This window comes from Camelus bactrianus, chromosome 2, assembly GCF_048773025.1.
Source record: "Camelus bactrianus isolate YW-2024 breed Bactrian camel chromosome 2, ASM4877302v1, whole genome shotgun sequence".
Lineage (NCBI taxonomy): Eukaryota > Metazoa > Chordata > Mammalia > Artiodactyla > Camelidae > Camelus > Camelus bactrianus.
Genome location: NC_133540.1, coordinates 15,900,158 through 15,922,200, shown reverse-complemented (window position 1 = coordinate 15,922,200; position 22,043 = coordinate 15,900,158). Strand labels below are relative to the sequence as shown.

Here is a 22,043-nt window from a genome sequence, read left to right as displayed (position 1 = left end):
GGCTGCCCCTGCCCCTCGACCTCATCGGGTCCGCCTCCCAGGAGCAAGCTGACCTGGAGACGGGCATCCAGCTTCTTGGGCAGCAGAGGACACCCCCAGGATTGGCCGCGGGGAAGAGGGGAGCAAATTGACAAGCTCCGCGCTGCAGGTCCTCTACCTCCGCCTTTGCCACCCTCGCACCTTAAAGGCACCGCCCAGGGCGACCCTTCCCAGCAGGCTGAATGGGACAGGTGTGTCTGGTGATCTAGGGCAGGAGAGACGACTCCCACACCAGGCCATCAGGGAGACAGGAGCCAATCCACCAACTCCCCAAGGCATCCCCATCCCCCCGCATCAGCCACCGCTCCTGCCCCCTTACCTCTCGGTGGCCGCCTCTAGGGAGCAGGCTGACCTGGAGATGGACGTCCGGTGAACTTGGGGCAACAGTGACCGCCCCCAGAGCAAACCATGAGGGGAAATGGGAGCAAATGGACCAGCTTCATGGGAAAAACCACCGCTGCTGCCACCACCCCCAACGTACCACGCCAGCCTCCCGGGGTCAGGCCGACTAGGATACACGTGTCCCGTAACCAAGGGCAATAGAGACCGCCCCCAGGACAAGCCGCGGGGAAGATGGGAGCAAATGGGCCAGCTTCCCAGCTGCAGGCCCCCGAACCCCGCCACCCCTGCACCCTGACTACCCTGCCTCCCGCCCCCAGTTAGCTAAGTGGGACAGGGGTGTCCCGGGACCTGGGGCAGCAGAGGCCATTTGCAGGCCATGCGGTGCAGACATGGAGCTAATACACAAGCTACCCCGGGGCAGCCACCCTATCCCCGCAGCCACCACCTTACCAGCTCCCTGACCGCACCGCACCCATCTCCCAGGAGCAAGCTTACCTGGAGTCGGACCTCAGGGAAATCTCCGGCGGCAGAGGTCGCCCACAGGCCAGGCCGCGGGGGATAGAAGAAATGGAGCAGCTCCCTGGAAAGGACCCCCCTCCCCCTGGCGCCGCTGCTCCCACCTCCCAGGACCAAGCTCACATGGAGACAGGCGTCCCGCCTCTAGGGCAGCGGAGGCCGCCCCCAGGCTCCGCCGCGGGGGAGAGCGGAGAGAATTGACCGGCTCCCCCGCGGCAGCCCACCTACCCCCGTGGTCCCCGCACATTAACGGCACCGCCTCCACTCCCCACTCAGCAAGCTGAGTGGGACAGGTGTGTCCGGCGACCTGGGGCAGCAGAGGCTGCTCCCAGGCCCGGCAGCCGGGAGAAGGCAGCTATTCCACCAGTTCACCAGGGGCAGCCCCGCTCCGCCCCCCTGCCGCTGCCACCGCCTGCTGACCTAACCGCCCCACCTCCCAGGAGCAAGCTTACTTGGAGTCCAACATCTGGCGAATCTCCGGCGGCCAAGGCACCCCCAGGCCAGGCTGCAGGGAAGAGAAGAAATCGACCGGCTTGCCCGGGCAGCCTCCCACCCACCGCCGCCGCCGCTTCCGCCGCCCCAAACCATTGCACTAGCCTCCCGTGGTCAGGCTGACTGCGAGGTTGTGCACTTGCCTGAGCACATCCCTGCCCCCCTACACTCCCTGTTCCTCTGCACCCCTGACACTCCCTGCACTGCCTGCACCCCGACAACCCCTGAACTGCCTTCACCCTCCACAGCCCCTGCACCCCTGCCACCACTTACACCTTTGCACTGCTTACAGTCCTGCACCCCTGTATGTCCCACACACCACCTCTTGGGCCTGTGGCAGAGTCTCTGCTGTTAGACCAATGCACATGAACTCACATATTTGCCAGTATATGATGCATCAGTGGACGTCTGGGGTTGGCTGCAGGAAGGTACATGTTCCCGGTCACTAGCCTGGGCCACTAGAGTGATCTCTGTGAGGTCACCCAGGACGGGCTCAGAGATGCTTTTCTCTGGGAAGAGAGGAGTAGAAACCGGTCTTGAGGGCAGAGCTGTTCTCACCAGGCCGGCCGTTCACGCTTCATGTTTTACACAGGGCTTCGGAGAAGTGAAATGGATCCGGCTAAGTAAGACCTGCCTGCTATGCACCCACCTCAGTCCTGGGATCTGAGGCAGACCAACTGGCTCCCACCGTCCAGACACCTGAATGGGCACCTGAATGGTCCCTTTGAGGCATCCCATCAGTTCTCAGGAAGAAGTCTATCTGCTTCCACCCCATGGCCCTCCCTCCCACTGTGCTGGCCTCAGGAAGGTTCCTTATTTGGGGAAGGAAGCCCACCCCCTACCTCACCACTCACCTTTCTCTAACCCAGGCTGGTGTTTCTCTGCCCTTCAGAGTCTGGAAAGCCATTCCTCTTCAGTTATGTCCCTTCTGAAATGGACTTGCTTCCACTCAATTCTAGGTGACGATGCACCATGGAATGCACTGGGTAAGAGAACCAAAATAAATAGTTTTTTTCTGTGAGGTTTTCTGTTTATCTACTGGGATGGGCTGTGTGTAGTTTGCTACAGCCATTGGTGTGAGAGGCTAAAGCTGCCTGTGTGTCCTTGTTTTCATCCGCCCGCTGTCTTTGGGTTTTCCCTAGACACTCCTGAGACATTAACTTCTTTTAATTTTATTCCTGTTATTACACAGAGGCCCTACTGACATGGAGGTAAGGTGTTGGGGTAGCGGAACAGAGCAGGGCATCTATACTCCTATGATTAGTTCTCATTGAGCCTGTGCCCTGAGCTGTGACCTCCACAAGTGTGTCTCTTTCCCCTCACCCCAATTTGGGTGAGACAGAAGGGATTTCCCTTCCCCCAGGCTGGTTAGGCTCTGGTAAAATAATTTCTCATTTAAAAAAAAACACAACCCCCCACAATGGAAGAGAATGTTCTGGGTGTATTTCATTAGAGTTATTTTATCCTTTCCTGGCAGGAAGCATGAGGAGTTTTCCTATGATTTTCACTCTGAGAACAGGGTACTGTCCTCGAAGTAAAATGCATGAAAAAGAGCAGGGGGCCCCTCTGACTGGCCCCCTGAAGTTGTCACACTCAGAGTTCCCCACGCTGTTTCCAGCTGGCCTCAGGGACCTGTTAAATCTGCCTGCCCCCGGGTTTCTTACAAAAGCGGGTTCTGCCCTGGGAGCTGTGACTCTCCAAGCCTGCCCGGCTGCCTCTCTGGGTTGGGAGCAGCTTTCCCCCTCAGTTTTCTTGTGGATCTAAGAAGAGCAGTGGGTTTTCAGCTCCCTCAGCTCTGGTGTTGTTTTCAGGACAGAAGGAGCAATTTCTGAGCTCCACACGAGCTGGACCAGAGGCTGGAAGCCTCCCCTCCTCTGCCTCCATGCAGACAATCAGTGGCTGTGGTTCTAGCCTAGTTTCTGAAGATGTGGATTTAAACACACACATCCCAGCCTCCACAGGAGCACACAGTCCCATAAATCCCTACAACTTCCACTGGTAACTACGGAACTGATGAGGACACGCGTTTCGGGGCTGCAGAGGCCTGAATGCATGACTTTCTCCGTGGCCTATTAATGTGGTTGTTATGGGTCTTGTCTGAAGTGGCTTGCATACCGCACCTGGTACATGGGAAATATAAAATAAGTACTAGAACCTCCACTTTTTCTCCCTCTTGGGCCTTCCAACATAAAAAGTAATACGTGAACTCAGACGGACTAGTCACCACAATGAGGTCAGACCAGCCCGGCTCTCCTGAGTGATGGGCACTGACTTGCGCATTAACTCGGAACAGTAGGGGAACCGTCTTCCTCTAACTGGGCCTCTCCCCACACCAGGCACGCCCTCAGCTGAGAAGGGGCCAACTCCCCCATTGAGGTGTGTGCTGGTGGCTTCAGTGTGAACTGGCCCTGCCGGGACATGAACCTGCAGTGAGGTGGAGTGTCAGGAGGAGGGGGGGTCCCTGCTCGGGCAGCAGGGGGCCCGGTAACACCCTGCGCAGCCTGGTGCCTGGGGCTCCCCAACATCTCCTACGGCCCCCGGATGGGCTTTGTTCTGGGCCACTCCATGAACCCTCCCAGTATCTTTTCATTAAGTCCCTTTTTGGTTTTTATCAGCCAGAGGTGGCTTCTGTTGCTTGTTCAGTGAAACAGTGCATCAGGAAACCAGACTATTTCTAAGATCAGTAAAATACGAACTTTGGTCAGCTCGCCGGGCAGACCGTGCAGCACAAATTCCCGCACAGGGCTGTGCAAATGCCTTAAGTGAAGGGTCCTCATCATCTGTCTTCAGAGATACAGAAGCTCGTGGTTCAGGTAAAACCTCAGGGAGGGACTGAGGAATCCAAAGCTGGTTGGTTTCAAAGACTAACCGGTCGGACCAGACCCCTGAGCTGTGGTCAGAAGCCTGGCTCAATGTCACGCAGACTCAGCACCCTAAGTGTCCGGTGGGGCTGGTGCTGTTTCCTTTACAAGCTCTCGTTGGGGAATCACTGTAGCCCCTTACCCTCAGCAGGGAATCCAGCCCTCTTAGCCCCCACCCTGAGTGTTCCATGACACAAATCTCGGGAGTGTATAATTTTCATCTTTGTTTAGGAGGATGAAGGTGGGGCAAGAGGAGAGATAAATTCACACTTAGTGACACCAAGCCACAGCCAGTACCTCCTCCTCGGAGAGCTATGTGCTCCCACAGTGGTGGCTGGGGGGCTGGGCAGAGCCCCTCCTCTGGTCACAGAGGGACTCACTCCTATGACAGCAACTGATGGGTTGGACAACCAATCCAGAAGGGACAGAGCATCTTTCCCGGGAATTTGGAACTGACACACAGAAATTAATTTCACTCATCTGGGGATTGGGAGGAGGGTGGGAATCAAATGAAACCAGAGCAGGAGAGAAAGTTACAAGTGAATGAGAGAGAGACAGAGAGACTGAACTTGTGAGAGTAAATAGTGTGAAGGAAGGATAACAATCAGGGCACAGAGGAATTCCAGCTCCTGGCTGTCTAGTGTGTCCCAGCCCATCAACAAACCTGTGGTATGGTTAACATCATTCCAGTTTTGCAGATTAGGAAACAGGCTGAAACAGACGGGGGTTGGCTTTGGGTGCACAGTTAATTTAATTGCCACTGGACCCCTTAATTCCCACTGCCTGAAGGCACCATTATCCTCACAGGGACCCTGCAGTGCTGACAGCCTAGCACCCTGATCAAAGGGACCCTGCGGGAGTGGGAACCTCTCTGAGTTTGGAGAGTTCCTTGCACCGAGATTCCATGCATCAGCCGGCTCCCACTCACCCCAGGTTAACGTCTCCCCAGCTGTGTATTCTCCCGACCCGCTTCCCTCCCTGCCAGGCACCCCCGTTCTTACCACCGAGTGTACTGCAGGAATTCAGGCACAGGGATGCCCAAAGCAACACGAGCCCACCGGCTGTACAAACAGCAGACTCCCAGCCCCAACTGGGCTCCATGGGGATAGTAGGTGTCCTCAACTTTCATGTACCTAAGGCAATCTGTTTCTTCAGCTGGAGGCTATAGAGAAAAATAAAAGGTCCAAAACATTGTTCAGTGAGGAATTCCTCCAAGGACCTGACTTCAGAGTCTACAACCAGTTGTGCTGGCCGCTCTTACCCCCGGACTTTGGGTGAGGTGGATTATTGATCAGCACAATCGCCGGTGGCCCAGCTCTTGGGCTTGGCTGCCCAGAGGGGGCTGGGGGAATGGGTAAGGCCAGGGCACTCAGGAAGAGCACAGAGGACCTGACATCTCGCCTCCGCAGTTGTAAACCCTTCCCCAAATCTCAAGGCATTGGACAGAGTGCAGCCACAACAATAATGAGATGTTCCCACCTCTTCACTCACTCCTGTTGGTTCACTTACATGCTGAGCATCCACTGGGTCACAGGACATGACAAACAGGATGGCCGATGGGACAGGCTTGGTACTTCCCCCTGGATCCTGTTCAATCTGATGGAAGAATGATCACTCATAAACGGTTTCTCAAAAGGATACATAGACAGGAGACAAACTGCAGAGTGAATCAAATTTTAAAATATAAATGAAGAACCCCCAGTCTCCCCGCCTAAGGTTAACAGCATAAAGAAAATAGATCTTGCCTTTGATCACCAAGGAAGTGGTCACCCCCTCTCAGGAGGAAAGGAGAGTTAATCTTTGAGCAGGACACAGAAGTGCTCCATCGAATTGGACCAGGACCTCTGCATTCATTCAGCAAATCTGTATAAGCTCCTACTACTTATGGGAATCTAGTAACTATACCCATTCCCAAGGCTCTTGGGCTTTATTAGTCAACAAAATAGACACGACTCCCCATCACTGGGGGCTCAGAGTTTTAGCAGAGAAAACAGGCAACATGATGGGGTAGTAAGGGCTTGGGGAAAAATAAGAGTGATATGAGCAAACTCAGGTGATTGTGGTGGGGTGGGAGGCAGGCAGGAGGGAATAAGGCAATCCTGGCAGATCTCACGGAGTAATGAACTTGAAGCAGTATAGATTCGGAGGAAGAAGGAAGAGCCGGAGCCAGAGGCCCCCAGAGTGATGGGGAGAGTGTGGGCGGAGAGGCAGAGCAGGCCGGGTCCTGGAAGGCTTTGGGACGACTTTGGCTCCTAATGGAATGGTGACACTTTTAGTGAGTTTTGATGGGATGGGTGATGTCCAATTTATGCTTTTGTTTTGGGTTTTCTTGGGAGGAGGTTAATTTATTTATTTTAGTGAAGGTGCTGTGGTTTGAACCCAGGATCTCATGCATGCTAAGCATGCACTGTATCACTGAGCTACACCCACCCCCTCAATGTATGCTTTTATAGGCTCCCTCTGACTCTGTGTGGATGAGATTGTAGAAAAGCAAAGATGGAAGAAGGAGGCTTTTTGGTGTCCAAGAAGGGGTTGAAGGTGGCTCCTAGGATGGTGGGGAACAGGGAGTAGGTGGTTAATGAATTCACAGTAGCCAGGATTTTCTAACAAGCTGTATTTGCTCTGCGTGTGTGTGTGTGTGTGTGTAACTGAAAGAGAGAGAAAGAACATGGTTCCAATATCTGGACCTGGAAAATGGGATGGATGTCCTCTCCATCCACAGGGGATGGGACAAGATGGGGCTGAGCAGGTGGAAAGGGGTAGGAATCAGCTCAGTTCTTCAATGTCATGGTTAAGGAGTCTATTAGATATTGCCACAGAAATGCCTAATAAGTAGAGGAGTTTGGGTTTCTTTTTCTTTCTTATTAACATTAAAAAATATAATTTAAATGTATTGATTTTATTATGTGAATGATTTTGGAATTTTATTTCATGCCAATGTATATGTTATAAAAGCCAAATGGAAAATATATCCGAAAAGAGGAGAAATGAGGGCTTTCACATAAACTGACTGTCCATAACGTAGGTAAAATTTCAATAAAACCAGTCTTCATGCAAAAACCTCATCTTGGTGTTACATAAAATTAAATGAAAAAGGACTATGTTGATGTATCATTATTTCATGTTACATAATAGCCCCAAACAAACACACTGTTTAACTATGAGGCTTGTAGAAATACTATTCACTTTATTGACATAAATACAGAAATGCAGAAAGGTTCTAAGGTAGAATAAGCATCTTAGTGGAAATAATAGAGATCTGAGCATTTTACATGATATGTATGGACTGATTCAAAATTTGGAAAAGTAATTTACACAGTAGAACATATGTATGAATGTGAAAGCAAGATGAATGAAAGAAAAAGTATATGAGTATCAGGGAGAGAGTTCCAAATGGAAAGGGCAAATCAGGGAGTTTGGACAAATCGAGAAATTGATGGCATGTCAATTTCCAAGTCTGGTTGCTTCCACCAAAGTTATAGCAGAGAGATTGAGGAGAGACCCAGGACCCAACTCCGGGGCACATTCGAAGTAAATGTTTGGAAAAAAGAGGAGACGTTGGCAAAAGACCAGCCAGAAGATCGAAAGCAGAGCGATAGGCTGGAGGTCAAATAAAGCAGGAACACGAGGGAGGAGGGATGGAAGAGCTGGGTCAAATGCTGCCAAAGGGCCAAGCATGATGAAGACTAAAAACTGACCACTATATTTAGCAACGTGGGGTCACTGATGGCCTTGACAGAGAAGTTTCCATAGAGCGAGGGATCAGGGGAAAAGCCAGAGTGGGTGCAAAAGGGGATGGCTCAAGAAAATATGTATACAGTGAGTTTAAACTACTCATTAAAGATTTGCTGCAAAGACATGGGGTGGCAATTGGTGGGGGCGAATTAGGGTCAAGGAGTGCTGTTTGTTTCTTTTAAGAGGATGGACTTTTATATACTGATGGGAGCCAACTAGCAGGAGAACAAAATAGATGAGGTAGTGACAGAGAGGATGGATGTGGGAGAGACAGCCAGGAGAAGATTGGATGGATGGGCCCCCTGGCGACTTTTGGATGATATGGCTTTTGATGTCACCTGTAATAAGAGGTGGGGAAGCGAGAGTGAGGTCACAGACATCAGAAGGTGAGCGGATGTGCTAGGAGTTGCTGGTGAATGTTCTCTTCTGTTGGCTTCAGTTTGCTTGGTTAAAGTAGAAAAGTAAACTTACCAGCTGAGGAAAGAGGAGGAAGAGTAACTGGAGTCATGAGCAGAAGATACGAAAGAGCCTTCAGGGACAATGGGACAGTGAAAAGAACAGAGGGAGAAGGGGGAGTGTGCTCTCAGAAAGTTACATTTTATCTTTGAGGTCCCCAATTGTTGAATGTGTGATTGTCCTTCCTGCTGTCTACGAAATAAAAATTGAGTATGTTTCAGGGAAAATGCTATTTCATTATAAGAGGCTGCCTGTTTCTCAGGAATGGTCATCTTAAACTGCAAACATTACAAAAATGTTGAAAAGAAGAACTTGTGTACCCAATGACCCACTATTTTCTATAAAATTGGTTGCTATTTAGTTCCCCTATCAATACCACAGAACCGATACTGCCTAGGATGGAGATACATCGATGCTTAAATGGAAATGAAATCTGTATCTTTTTCCTAAACTCCATGGCTTCCTTAACATCCCATTCCCCTTGGAATTTAGCGGTGTCTGGTATAAGAAATGAGAAACAGTTTGAGAAAATCCTGGCTCAGAATTTCACAGCACAACCACAGTTAAGTATACAGCCGTAAAAATGTTTAGAAGCAAAACTCCATAACTACTCTTAAAGAATTTTGCAAACCTGGGCCTGCCCAGATGTTTCCAAACTGGAAAGGTACTCCTATCACTTGACCGGTACGGGAACCAGAGGCTGGTCAGCCTTTTCTGTAAAAGCCAGAGAGTAAATATTTTCAGTTTTGCAGATCATTTTGTTGTAACCATGCAGGTCTGCAATAAGAAAGCGAAGAGCACTGGGAGACAGGAAACAAATGGGCATGCCCACACCCACCCTTCCACTCAGGGCAGCTTCTCTGTGGTGGGGAGCTTTGCCACAATGATTTGTTTCTTTGTTTCCAATGGTTTCTTTGGTTCCACCTTACTGCTCAAGCTCAGAACTTCAAGTGAGCCTGGTCCTTCATCATCCATGCAGAGAGAAGGCTGAGTGGGAGTGGGGACCCCACCTGACCGAGGAGAGATGGCTTGTCACCATGACATGAGACAATCACACCTTCCGGGATGAAAGGGAACAAAGATAAAGGAGGGGAACAGCAGTGGGACCCCTGGGTCACCTGCCAGGCTTGCTGTCCCTCCACGGCCACCCTGGGGGCCTGGGTGGTGTTGGAACTGAACTACAGTGATTAGGCTGAGGGGATTCAGGCTAAACGACCCTCCGTCTCCACACCGGGTTCCAAAAGCAGCCTCTCTAAATCTACCCTCTGAGTTTCTGGAACTCAGCTGGAAGAATACATGATCAGGCCAGACCCAGAGCCCATGCCAAACACGACAGGGGTCATGTGGGGTTGTAACCCCGTGCTCAGTGGTCGGGGTCTCCTTGCAAATCTGCAGAAATCCCTGTTCTGCCTCATTCCTGGGAGAAAACCCATATCTCCTCCTGCTCTGTTCTTCTCTTGAGGCTATTGTCCTGGAGGGATGCAGAGTCCTTGAACCTGGCCCTCCAAACGTACATAAGCAGCCTGTTCAATAAAACAAATTATGCACTTCTTCACATTTGCCAGTTTTTTGATTCCAGAAAGGCTGCGGGACTCTTTCTCACTGTCTCCTGTGCCCCCACCACTTGGTGGCCCTCTCCTCATGGAAACACGATTTCCCACAACTGCACCCTGCCTCCCAGCTTGTCAGAGGGGAGTGACCCACAAAGACACACGTGTTTGTGAGGATCCTGTCGCCCAAAAGAAAGCCTACTCCTGGAGCCACGGACAGAGATCTGGTCTCCTGAGCAGCTCAGCTCTAGTTGAAAACGTAAACTGGGGACCCGAAACATTTCTGAATGACTTTCTGAGTCACCTGGACTGGAGGGGCCTGATTTTTCTTTACAGGAATGGATGTAGCGCAGCCTCCATTTTCAGGGCTGACATTCATGATGGATCTATTTCCCCCAACTGCACCCCAGGAAGGAAAGGCCCTTCCATCCCACTGGTTAGAAACCCAGCCCAGGGGAGTTCCGAAGCACCACATCGCTGTCAGGTCCAGCATCCATGCAAAGTGGCCCCTGCCCCTGAATGAGCCCCTTGCCTGGGCCTTCCCTGCCCCGACATGACCACACCCCAGATGGTGCTGGGGAAGGCAGCGAGTGCAGTGAGAGGTGGGGGGAGCAGAGCCCCTTGCTCTGGAGTGAGGGTTCTTGGGGAGAACACAGAGCAAGGCACACACCACCCCCACCCTATACCCCAAACTCTTAGCCCCGCCTACACAGGGGCCGCTCTGCGTCCTCTCACCATGGCTCTCCTGTCAGACTGCACCGAACCCGGCATCTGGCACCCCAGCACTACCTCCCCTCTTATGACAGATCCCGTCTTCTTGGAAACTGCCTAGCAGCGAGTATTCAAGGCCGGCAGCGGGCCTGGCGGATCTGCACTTCAGGTGCCCTACCTTGCCAGCCGTGCGTGCCTGGGCTCAGTCCTCTATCTTGCCCACTGGTAGACTGGGTCCACGTCAGGTGCAAGCGGAGGCCACGGAGCCCAGGCTGATCCCCACACAGGGACAGGTGAGGGTGTCCCAGTCTCGCTGCCCGCTGCCCCACTGCCCCGCCCACTGGTGGCAGCACCGCCCCAGCCTCCGCCCGGCGCCAACTGCAGGTCAGGACTTCCGAGCGGCCCCGCTCGGCTGCCCCATAAGCCTCCCCCACCTCCGTCCTGGCCGCGCCCTGGCTCGCATTGGCTCCGCAAGTTCTGCCCTAGCATATGTAGACTCGGGAAGACACACGACGCAAGCGCTAGAGGATGTAAGCGCTGCGGAGTTGCCATGGTTACAGGCGCCGCGCTCCGCGCGGGCCGGCCTGAGCTTCTGGGGCGGGCAGCGGGCTCCGGAAGTGTGCAGCTGCCCGGGACCATGGCGGTGTTTGCTGCTGGGGATGGCGGCTTGCTCGGCCAGGCGACTAGTTCTGGCCTGGTCAGTAGGCGGCCGACATCTTGTCTGGGGCGGCGTCTCACAGATGGTAAACGTACATCCGCGCCGTCGGCGGGGCCGGTGGACATGAACCAGGGTGGGATCGGTGTTGGGGTGGTGGCCGGGGAGGGCTGTGGTGCCGGGGAGCGTGTTGGGGCGGGGCGGGACAGGGCTTGGGCACAGCCTCAAGCTTTCCTCCCCCTCAGGCCCTGGGGCTGGGGCCGCGAGTCTGGGTTGCCCTTGGTGGCCGCGGCCTCCCAGAACCCCCCGGGAAGGGCAGGCGGAGGACCCCTCTTAGATGAAGCGGGTCCTTACCCGGGTTTTGAAGAGCCCCAGAGTCAGATGTTGGAATGAGGTGGTTTATCAGCCTTGTTTATCTGCAGGGAAATTTCAGTTCCATCCAGATGTTGGTTCCTTCAGTCAACCTCAGGAATAAGACACAAGGGTCTGTGCCTATAAGTAGTTATCTAGGGCTTGACTCAAAATAAACTATGCGGGGTGTAGGGATGGTAGATGGGACCCTCTCTCGAAGTTAGCAGCCTTCTGGGATTAGAGGCCCCAGCTGAGGATTACATCCTCATCTGCAGTAATGGAGGTTGTGAGAAACACACAGAAAAGGGAGGGGTGTGGTGGCGGTAACTCATTACAGAATCCAGGACCCTTGCCTGGCTCTTGTGTAGAAGAGTCTCCCTTGGATAGGGCAGCAGTTATCAAAGTGTATCCAAGGCCCCTGAGGTGCAAAACCATTTTCATAGAAACGCCGGGATGTCACCTGCCTTTTGCACACTCTTGCTCTCCCGAGTTCCTGCGGGGTTTTCCAGGGAAAACCTGGCCTGTGATATCACAAAACAGGGTACGCAGAGGCAGATAGGAGAATTCAGCTCTCACCAGTCCAAAAGAGATTTGCAGAAATTAAAATCACTGCTATTCTTCTCACTAATGATTTTTCTTTTGAAAAATAGAATTATATTTTGTTTAAGAGTATTTATGGTAACATACAGTAGATTGTTAATATTTTTAAGTGAATTCATACACTTTTTCTAACTTCTTATTTAACTTCTAACACAGGAAATATTGATAGATTAAACTCACATAAATAGCAGCCTTTTGGAGTTCTCAGTAATTGTTAAGAGTGTATAGGGTTCTGTAGAACAAGAAGTTTGAGAGCCCCTGGAGAACGGGTGCTCAGATGCTAGTCGGGTGCTTGGTGTTAGAAGGATGCCAAGATGTCTTCCACAACTGCTCCCGGACTTGAAGTAATTGGCCACATGGAGATGGGTGGGCAGTGCCTCCACTTTACAAACCAGAAGCTGCTGAATGTGTCTGGAGTCTAGGCCATGGGCTGTGCAGGGATTCCCGTTGTATCTGTTCTATCTAAGCCGGGATTCCTGTGCAGAGGCCTGGCCCTGATGACCTGCTCTCCTTTGCTCCCTGCCAGGTACCTTCTGTGTGATGTCAACCCTCCAGAGGGATTCAGCCTCCGTAGGAACGTCTGCATCCACATTGCCTTCCTCCTGAAGACCCTGCTGAAGATGGAGGAGCCGGTACTGGTGCTATTCCCTTGGGGCCACCTCTACCACTGGCAGAGCCCCGATCCCTGGTCCGACTCCTTTGACCTCCCAAGTCTCAACAGAAACATCCCTGACATTGAGTACGAGCAGTTCATTGCAGGTGAGGTGGTAATTTAACTGGGGCCAGGTGGTCGTTGTTCTGGTTCCGATCTTAACAACGGGCCATCTTACTTTGGGTTTGTCGGTCTGCTTAGGGGCCCTGCTCATGTTTCCCACACTGCAGGTGAATTTGGTTTTTCCATAGTTTTTTCGGGAAATCAATTTGAAGTGTATGAGCTCTATGTCCGCTCACCTCTGAAAACCCTGGCCTCCTGGTGAGATGGAGCGGTGACAAGGAGGCCACTGCCACAGAGGCCTTGTCCCAGAAGGACTCACTCCCTGTGCTGTTTTGTTAGTTTCAGTTATACAGCATAGTGATTAAGTTGTAACTATACATAGTCTATTCTTTTTCAGGTTCTTTTCCATTATAGGTTGCAAGATACTGAATACTGTTCCCTGTGTTCTACAGTGTATCTTTGTCGTTTGTCTGTTTTACATATAGTAATTTGTATCTGTTAATCCCAAACTCCTGTTTGTTTTACAAGTCTGTGAGTCTGTTTTTGTTTTATAAATAAGTCCATTTGTATCATTTTTTTAAAAATTCCACATATAAATGATATCATATGATATTTGACTTTGTCTGACTTATTTCACTTAGTGAGATAATCTCCAGTTCCATCCAAGTTGCTGTAAATGGCTTTATTTCCTTCTTTGTTATGACTGAGTAATATTCTGTTATATCTAAATACCACATCTTTATCCAGTCATCTGTCACTGGACGTTTAGTTTGCTTCTATTTCTTGGCCATTGTAAAGAGTGCTCCTGTGAACATTGGGGTGAAGGTATCTTTTGGAATGAAGGTTCCCTCTGGATATATGCCCAGGAGCAGGATTGCTGGACTAGGTGATAAGTCTTTTTTTTTTTTTTTTTTTTTTGTCTTTTGAGGAATCTCCATACTGTTTTCCACAGTGGCTGCACCAAAATACATTCCCACCAACAATGTAGGAGGGTTTCCTTTTCTCCACAGCCTCTCCGGCATTTATGGTTTGTGGACTTTTGAATGATGGCCATTCTGACTGGTGTGAGATGATAACATTGTAGTTTTGAGCTGCAATTCTCTGATAATTGAGCGATACTGAGCCTTTTTTTATATGCCTATTGGCCATTTGTGTGTATTCATTGGAGAATTGCTTGTTTAGCTGTTCTGCCCATTTTTGGATTTGGTTGTTTATTTTTTTCTTATTAAGTTGTATGAACAATTTATATAGTCTAGAAATTAAGCCAATGTCAGTCTCATCTTTTGCAAATATTTTCTCCCATTCCATAAGTTGTCTTTTAGTTTTACTTATGGTTTCTATTGCTGTGCAAAAGTTTATAAGTTTAATTAGGTCTCATTTATTTATTTTGGCTTTTATTTCTGTTGCTTGAGTTGCTTAGATTGCCCTAGGAAACCATTGCTGAGATGTATGTCAAATAATGTTTTGCCTATGTTTTCTTGAGAGAAGTTTGTACTGTCTTGTCTAATATTTAAGTCTTTAAGCCATTTTGAGTTTGTTTCTTTTTGGTTTTTTTGTGACTGTATTGTATGCTTTTGATTTGTGGTTACCTTATTCTTCAAATATATCAACCCATTACTATATCTATTTTCTTTAGACTGATAATCGCTTAGGCTCCAACACATCCTAAGAATAATGAAGAAAAAAAAGAAAGAAAAAAATCTATATATTCTTGTTCCCCTCTCCCATTCCCACCTTTTATTATTTTGATGTCCTTTTTCATTTTTACATCTTTATGTTTATTCTCTTGTAACTCGTTATTGCATTTCCAACTATGGTTTTCCTGTTTCTACAGCACCCTGCTTCCTTTCTGTTTAGAATAGAACATTGTAATGTCTCTGTTAGGTTCAATATTGCTGAGTTATCTCCCCTCCCCCCTCCCCTTCCCACCCCAGGCCTCTGAATACTCAGTCCAGGAAAGCTAAGTCCATTCTAGCCTTCATCGGTTCTGGGAAACAATCTTCAGAGTGGGAAAAAACATTGAAAAATAATATTCTGTGAGTTGCTTTCTACCCTAGTCCAGAGATGAGAAACATCTGAAGGTGGAGGAAAAAAGTTGGAGGTGGGGAACAAAGTCTTTTCTCCTTTTGCTACTGAAGAAATGATTGCTTTTGTAATTAGTGATGGTGCCCTTTAAATTGGTGAGATCGAGATTCCACAGCTTCAGCGCCTGTGAATAACCAGCTGGGAGAAAGCTCTCTAGGGCCCCTGCAGTGGGAAAGGCAGCCCCTCTGAGCACCTGTTGTTCTGTATTCTTCCTGCATCCACACGGGTTCGCTAGGCACTGTGCAGGACAATGCAGTTACCCAAGGTGGAGGACTGGGAGACCCCTGCTGTGTGGCGAGCCACAGGAGCCCACACTTGTAGGACAAAATGTAGAGTAGTGGGGCGGTCATATGAACAGAGGATGGTTGAGACCCAGGATAGTGTCCTGGATTCCAGCAGGCGAGGCTGGCCGGGCAGATGGGGCCCTGGGGCATGGGCAGTCCTTGAGGGATCTGAAACAAAGATAGGAACAAAGAGACTGGATTCGTGTGGGGGTATGGCGCCCCCGGAGGCTGCGGGGCAGCTCAGCGAGCCCAGGGGGAGCGGGCACTTCCCCAAAGCTGGGTTGACAGGTCACAACCAACTCACTGGGGACCGAGAGGCACTGAGACATTTTAACCTTTTGTCCCTCTTCCTGGAAAAGAAACTGCTGCCTGTTAAATAGCCTGTTTCATTAGTGAGAATTAAAGACATGAAGCAAGAGTGCCTCAAAAGTCATCCATTGTGTAGTTGTTAATAAGTGTCAAATGCAAACTTGAATAGATGAAATGAAGCATTCATCAGAGGATTTTAAAATCCTTTAAAATAAAAATACTTGCTGCCTATGTTCTTCAATTCAGGGTTCAGTTGGTGATAATAATAGTAACCAAAGCAATAGCAAACCCTTACAGAACTCTGTCCTGCTGTTCCATGAACGCTGTGTTCATGACAACCCAATGAGTTCGCACCACTATGAGTTCCACTTTAAAGTTAAGGACATTTATTAATCACACGGCTAATAAATGACAGAGCTGAGAATTGAACCCAAGATGTCTGGCCCCAGAGCCCCCTCTCAGCCCCTTCACTGCAGCAAATCACTTGGCATGCTCGACACGGGCCAGCATTTAAGAGCAGCGTGACCTTGGCCAAGGCTGCTTCACCGCTTGGTCTCTGATTCCTCATCTGTAGAATGGGGGTGTGGGCAGTGAACTCTGTGGGCTCAGTGATCACTTCCTCTGGCTCTGCTATTCTACTGTTTTGAGTTAGTTTGGTAAGTATCCGAGCCCCTACATGGCCCAAACATGGGCTGGCGCTTTGCTAGGCTCTGGGTTACGGAGAAAAGTAAGATCAGCCTGCTTCTCCGAGGAGCCTGTGTCCCTCCACGGGAAGCAGCTTCGAGGCCCAGGCTCCCTCGCTGGCAGTCGGGGGCTGGGCAGGAAAGTCTGATAAGAAAAGATGGAGGCAGGGCCCCTCCGGGAACAGTGGTGGCCACACAGACCTCAGGAGCGGGAGCGTCTGTCCAGGCTGCTGAGAGGGGGATCCTCATGAGGCCAGTAGTCCCCCCAACCTAAGCCCTCAGGACAAAGATCCAGCCATCCCTGCAGTGTCACCATAGAGCCAGTCCATCCTCATCACTGTGCCTCTGTGCTCCTTTGTCCTGGGGCCTCTCTTCCCCCTACACCCAGAAGACTCTTCTCCCTCTCTTCTCTGAGTGTCCCCTCACTTCACCCGTGGTCCCTGCTTCCTGGGTAACCATCTCTGGAGTTGACACTTTGCCCCCTCACAACCCCAGTTTGACCAGGAGCCTGGGTTGGCCTCCTTGTGCTCACTTTCCACCTTCAGATGATTGCTCCTCCCCTCGTGGGAGCACCTGGAAAACACGGATCCTTTCCTATCAGTGCCTGCCACCCTGGCCTCCCTGCTCATCTGCCTCAGTCAGGAGCACCTGGACCACCAGCTCTGTATTGCCTCGCCTCCTACCATCAAGACGTCAAAGTTCATTCTCCCTCCTCCACCCAGTGTGGTCATTTTAGGGTCTTCTTCTCCGTCAGCCTGAGCCAGCCACCCCCCATTCACCCTACCCCCGGGCTCATACCCGGTCGTGTCTCCAACCAAGTTCCATGCTCTCTCCTTTAAGTGCCCACCTCTAGCCGTCAAGCTGCTTCTCCACCAGCCTCCCTGGCACTCCTTCACCCTCACTGGGGCATCATGCACTGACTCTGCTTCCCTGCCTGTCCACGTTCCTCTTACTTCCACTTCCCCACCTTCCAGCTCTGCATCCACAGTCAGCACTCTCTTTATGAGAGACAAAACCGCCTTGAGCCTTGACTTTTTCAGTTCCTCACCAGGCCGACTTCCATCTCGGTTCACCCAGCTCTACTTGTTCTGAGCCTGCAGGCAGCAGGCTCTCCCAGCACAGGTTTCTAAGACTACAAATCAATTCCCACCATGTTGCCGCTGCCAGGCAATCCTCCAGGATTTCTCTAGTGAGCACATTTCCCCACTTATCACTCAGTGGTGTTAACGTTCTCTGCTCTCTGCACACCTTGAAGCTTCCCTCTGTCTCTTCCCTGACTCCCAGCAGATGGCCTTGCCTCCTGCTTCAGAGAGAATGACATGTTACTGGAAAGGATCTCGCTCACCTGCAGCAAACCTGCTCACCTCAAATTTTATCTGTCTCTCTCCCACCTGGACTCTAGCTGTAGTTGTTCTTAATTTAGTGAGTTTAGTTGTCATATATATACACAGTTAAAAGCATAGCACACTATAGGCCACCTTCTAGGGCTTACTTTTTCAATTTAACATAGAGTGTATGATTCATCCATTTCATTGCATGTACCTGCAGTTCATTTGTTTTAACTGATCTTAAATATTGTGTGTGTGAAAATAACACAAGAGAAGGGTAAGGCAGGAGTCAGGATGATGGTTATTTCCTATGAGAAGAGGCCAAGAACAGGATAGGGAAAGAGGACACAGTATGTCTCTGTCAATATTCCTGTTATGATGCTGGGTGATAGGTTCATAACTGTGTCTTTTAATATTAATTTTAATACATAAATACCTCTGACAGGCATCTATGATGAGAATGTGTCATGAACCAAGACATACAATGGGTAATATTACATCATTATTTTTATGTAATCTTGTTATATTATATATTAATGATAATCTTACATTATTTGTTATGGGTTATATATTACATAGATGCATGAATTATATGTTATGTATATAAACACCTACATATATATTATATACTATCTGCTAATAAATAAACAGAACATAATATGCTAGTATATCTTCTATTATGTATTATTTAATAAATAATAACATACTATATCTTGTTATATGACATGGCACATAATCTTTAATAAAATAAGAAATCTGTCAATATATATTGGTAATTAATAAAATTTTAAAAAAAAGCCCTCAGCTTTTAACACCAACACCGCTCCAGCTGTCACTGTCTTTTCTCTTCCCTTTCATGGTCGAGGTACTCACGGTGCTATCCATTCCCCCTTTCATCTCCTTATCCTGAACCTTCTTCCTCCTCCCTTCCCATGCTGGCTTCTGCCGCGTGGTCCCTCTAGTCACCAGCGGCCTCTGGGGCACTGATTTGTGGGCACTGTCTCAGGCCCCATCTCACCTGCCTGTCCGCCGCCTCTGCCACCGCTGGTGGGGGCGGGGTTGGGGGCAGAGTGCACCTCTTGTCCTGGAAGAGAACACAGCACAGACTCAGTGACCAGCAGCAGGTGTGGCCGGGAACTGCAGGACTGGGTGGAGAGCCAGACTGTCTGCATCCAGACCGGGGGCACTTGGAGTGTGAAGAAGCCCCGTCTTCACTGCCCCTGAAGTGAGGAAAATACCCTCAGGTGAGTTAAAGTGCTTATGACCTAGGTCTGTTGGCTGGAAAGGACAAACGGGCCCCTAAGGGGAGGGTAGTTGATGTTCCAGGCCCCACAAAAGCCCTAAGGGCTGCCGGGGAACCAGGCTGGACGCTCCACTGGACCCAGTGCCCCCTCGGGGGTGGGGCTTTCGGGAACAAGCAGAAAGCCCTCGGTCTCTGGGGGGAATGGGGCAGTTTGGGAGCATCCCTGCAGTGAGTCAAGTGAAGTCAGGGCCTGTGGGATCCGTTTCTATGGGCACATCGAGCCTCAGTAGAAGCCACAGTAGGAGTGGATTCCTATCTCTCCAGCTGTCATCCTCGTGTCTGAGTGCCAGGCTTCAGACCCGATCCCCTGGGGCGCTAGGACAGTTACAGAGAGAGGCGGTTCTGGGAGACCTCAAGAGGGCGGTACTGGCCTTCCTGCCGACACGATTACACAAAGATCAAACAATCCATCGATGGGAAGAAAAGAAGAACCATGGTCACATCTGGACGCGAAGCTTAGACGTGGTGCATGGGTGACATTTATCGACAATCCAGCGAGGTTCTGGCCAGAGTTAGAGGCCAGGGCAGCAAGCCGGGAGTGACACTGAGGAGCATCATTGTGCAGAGGCTGGACTGGTGGTCTGCAGGCTCCTCCCAGGAGAAGCCTCAGTGTTTGGGAGGTGGCTAACCTGTCTCCTTCGTGTCACCAGCAAGTGATGCCACCTGCAGAAAATCAGCTGTGATCGTGAGATGGATCAGCCCTGGGTGATGTGATAAAGCCTCCTACAAGAGGGGGCACCAAATGGACAGTGAACCAACCAACAGGCTGATGAGATTCCCACCTGTGTTTATCGTGCTTTCATAGCCAAGAATGAGGAGAGAGTTGCATGGCTCACCATGAATATTTTAACAACTTGAGAGGGTTCCATGTCTCACTGCATTTAAGTATCACCTGGAGGAATTCAGGCAGTGTTTAGACCCAGTGGAGAATAACGGCCTCTCGGTTCCTCGTCAACCTGGCAAGCCCACCAGCCCTCTATGGCTAGACGTTGGCAAGTGCATTCCCTTGTTAGAACAAAACCCTTCCCACGCACGCCTGTGGTAAGCTTTTGTTTTTTTTTAATTAATGGGAATGATGATAGATTACAGCCTCCTCAGAACTTTCCATAGGGCTTCTCGCCTTAGACCCCTGCAAGGGGACACGCTGCCCTCGGTCCTGCACTGTAGACTGTCCCCCTGGCCTTGACACTTCCTCTGGCCACCCCCTCCATCGGGTGGCGTCAGCAGGACCAAGGGGACATGGTCATTGGCTCCACCCCGTGCTCTAGAAACCCAGGACCCCGAATGCCCTGCCTCAGCAGCCCCTGACCCATTTCTAGTGCCTGCACTGGCTCTCCCCAGATTTCAGATACCCAGGACTCACAGAGAGACTAAAGGGCAGCTGTTTGCATGGAGGTTATAGGCAGAGCCCGGACGTGAAATCTGAGTGTCCCCCTGTGCACATCCTAGGCCCCTTATGGCAAGGGATGGACCCAGCATTGGGAAGAAAAGGGTCAGGCTAGTGATCAGAGTCTGGGAAGCAGCTCTCCCCACACGCTCACTTTCTTTGCAGGACTCCCCTGTGTCTGGGAATTCTAATTTTGAACCTGGCCTTCCTGATTATAATAAATATATATTTGTAAAGGCAGGACTTTAGAACCTACTGCACTTAAAATGTTTAGATATATAGGATGTGAGCTCCCAGGTATGCTCTGGAACTGCACTTCCAAAGGTCCAGAGCATTTATGTTGGCTCTACTGAGACTGTAAGTGGCAAAGACCGTCTCCAGCGACGAAGGGCTCCTGCTTCACGCTCCGAAGTCAGGATCTTCTGAGAGGATAAAACAATGGACACTGAGACCCTCAATTGTAAATTGATTTAGAATAATGCCAAAGGTGGTTATGACGTGTGTGTGCCCACGAACGCACCTGGGGAATTTTGTGGTACATGACTGTGAGTGTGTGTGTGGCTGTGCACAGGCGCCCCTGGGGATATATGTGGTTGTGTGCATGCTATGTGTGTGTGTGGTACATGAGTCCATGTACGTGTGTGTGTAGGGATGTATGTGGATCAGAGTCAGTGTGTCTGCACGTGTGTTTGTGTGTACGTTCATGCATTAGTTTTAACAGTAGAAGCTGTCCTTTAGAATTCTGAAGTAGTAAAATTTGTATGATGTCTTTTGCTGTATAATTCAAAATTTAAAAAATCTTCAGTCATCAGAAATTTATTCCGCCCCGATTCTGATTTTTTTTTTTTTTTACCTTATTGATATGTCTTCATTTTACTGATGAGGAAACTTAGCTTAGAGATGTTAACTGACTCAACCAAGGGCATGGAACTCGCGTGCCAAGGGCCAGGACGCAGTCCAAGCCACGCTGCTCCAGAGGCCTGGAGCCCTGCTCACGATCACGCGTGGCCTCATGGCGGGGGAACAGATTTTGATGGGCTGTGGCCAGCGTGCAGGTTGCCCAATCCGGGGACTCGGGAAGCCGGGCAGAGAGTACCAGACAGCAGACAAGATTGAAGCCCTGCTCAGAAATCAGATAGGTTCCTAGGTCTTGGATGAGTAAGGAGGCTTACTGCTCATCCTTGATCCCTTTGCTGGTGGCCAAAAGGGACCAAGACCCAAGAGAGCACTTCTGGGAGCTGTCTGCCAAAATCTGGAAAAGGACTGCTCAGAACTGGCTCTGCAGTAGGAGCAGAGGAAGGAAATGCCGTGTCTTGGTGGACATTATTGGTGATGGCAGTAGGAGGCCTAGCAGCCTTGTTATGGGGGTGGCAGGACAGGGTCCTAGTGGATGATCGTTTCACCTCTCTTAAAAATCATTGCTTCATATATTGTATCCATTTTGTGGTTTAATTTAGGATGGTAAATATGGTCTCTGTTACTCCATATTAGCTGGATTGATTAATTTTTTTATTGTTAATTTTCTCTTCAATGATTTGGAAGCTATATTGCCTTTTAATGAAAATTCTCTCTAAATTTTTATAAATATCTCTAAGTTCATAACTTTCTATGTAATTGGACCAGTATTCCTATAACACTATC

At 50.0% G+C, this 22,043-nt stretch overlaps 1 long non-coding RNA gene across 2 annotated transcripts; it reads left to right on the top strand.

Moving 5' to 3' along the window:
- The first annotated feature begins 11,096 nt into the window (after positions 1 to 11,096).
- LOC141579577 (uncharacterized) lies at positions 11,097 to 20,849 on the top strand. 2 transcript variants are annotated; one of them, XR_012511195.1, is made up of 3 exons: positions 11,097 to 11,445; positions 12,835 to 13,067; positions 18,578 to 20,849. It is a non-coding gene; the product is annotated as an uncharacterized LOC141579577 (long non-coding RNA). The 2 variants fall into 2 exon arrangements; XR_012511197.1 differs by lacking the exon at positions 18,578 to 20,849 and adding an exon at positions 13,421 to 18,521.
- The last annotated feature ends 1,194 nt before the right edge of the window (positions 20,850 to 22,043 follow it).